Source organism: Martes martes, assembly GCF_963455335.1.
Source record: "Martes martes genome assembly, chromosome: 2".
Lineage (NCBI taxonomy): Eukaryota > Metazoa > Chordata > Mammalia > Carnivora > Mustelidae > Martes > Martes martes.
This window is the reverse complement of record NC_137889.1, coordinates 168,502,634-168,504,336: the sequence shown is the minus strand read 5'-3', so window position 1 is coordinate 168,504,336 and position 1,703 is coordinate 168,502,634. Positions and strand designations below refer to the sequence as shown.

At 39.1% G+C, this 1,703-nt stretch overlaps 1 pseudogene across 1 annotated transcript; it reads right to left on the bottom strand.

Moving 5' to 3' along the window:
* Nucleotides 1–401: 401 nt before the first annotated feature.
* Nucleotides 402–1,084, bottom strand: LOC308338354 (large ribosomal subunit protein eL14-like; annotated as a pseudogene). Its single transcript has one exon. The product of its transcript is annotated as a large ribosomal subunit protein eL14-like (transcript).
* Nucleotides 1,085–1,703: the final 619 nt, after the last annotated feature.

Here is a 1,703-nt window from a genome sequence, read left to right as displayed (position 1 = left end):
TTTTTTTAAGCTTTGGGATATATTTGACATTTAATACTGTGTAAGTTTAATGTGTACAATATGTTGACTTCATACATATAAATGAAATGATTACCATCTTAACGTTAGCTAACATCTCCATCATGTCAAATAATTACTATTTCTTTTGTTGTCCAGCATTTGTGATCTTCTCCCTTAGCAACTTTCAAGTATATAATATAGTACTTTTAATTATAATCATCATGCTGTACCTTCATTCCCCAGAACTTACTCATTTTATAACTTGAAATACATACCATTCGACTAACATCTCCCATTTTTTCCTACCCACCAGCCCCTGGTAACCACTACTCTTATTATGAGTTTGACGTGCGCGCATGCACGTGTGTGTGTCTGTGTATGTGAAAAAGAAAAATAGCTTCTTATGCTTTTACGGGTAAGAAATTGTCAGATGCCTTTGGAGCAGGTGCTTTCTGGGCTGGAGTTTTCTGACCTTTCTGAGTCTTTGGAGACACTGCCTCTGGCCTGCAGCTTTCTGGGCAGGAACCTTCTGGACTGGAGCCTTCTTGTCTGCAGTGACCACCTTTTTTGCTGGAAACTTTACAGCAGCTGCTGCAGCTGCACCCTTAGGAGAGGGTGCTTTTTTGGGAAGAAAATTCCAGGAGAGCTGCTTTTTTGTAGCTTCCTAACTTCAAACTTGATTATTCTGTTCCTCATTTTCTTGGCCTTCCTGATTTTTAACAGTCAAAAGCTGTCATACTGGCTCTCCTTTCTCTGGTTTTCATCTTCTTGGCCCATCCTGTGGCTGCGCATTTTGTACTGATATCTGTCTTCTGCCAGGCTCATCAGACATACTTATGACTGGCATCGTGTGGGCCCTTGAAGTCAGTGAGCTGCATGCATTTGAAAGGCAAAGTCTGACTCCTTATCTGAGTGCAGGGTCCATCAACCAAAGGCCTTTTCTGATCAATAACATCTATAATCTCTACCACTTTCTCTGCATGAAGTCCAAAGGAGATTAGACCACCTGGCCAACCTCCACAAAGCTCCTGAACACCGTGTTGGTAGCGTTGGGCAAGAGGAGGTTGGGTTTTTTATATTCCATTTGTAAGTGACATCATACTGTATTTGTCTTTCTCTAACATTTCACTTAGTATCATGCCCTAGGTTTCATCATGTTGTTACAGATGACAAGATTTCCTTTTTTGTTGTGGCTGAATAATGCTCCATTGTATATATGTGGGTGTATATACAATGGAATGTTACTTGTACACATATATGTATATATACACATGTTCCGCACATATTTATCCATTTATCTGTTGATGGGCACTCAGGTTATTTCCATATCTTGGCTGCTGTGAATAATACTGCAATGAATGTGGGAGGGCAGATATCTCTTCAGGATCCTGTTTTCACTTCCTTTGGATATGTATTGAGAAAGATTGCTAAATCATGGTATTTCTATTTTCTAATTTTTCGAGGAAACCCCATACTGTTTTCTGTAATGGCTGAACCAATTTACATTCCCACAAATAGTACACAAGAGTTTTCTTATCTCCACATTCTTGCCAACACTTTTTCTTTGTCTTTTTGATAATACAGTTCTAACAGAGATGAGGTTATATCACCACATGGTTTTCATTTGTGGTTTTTCTCTGACAATTGGTAATGTTGCACCTTTTCATTTACCTGTTCCTCCTTTGCAGGTCTGTTGAAAAATG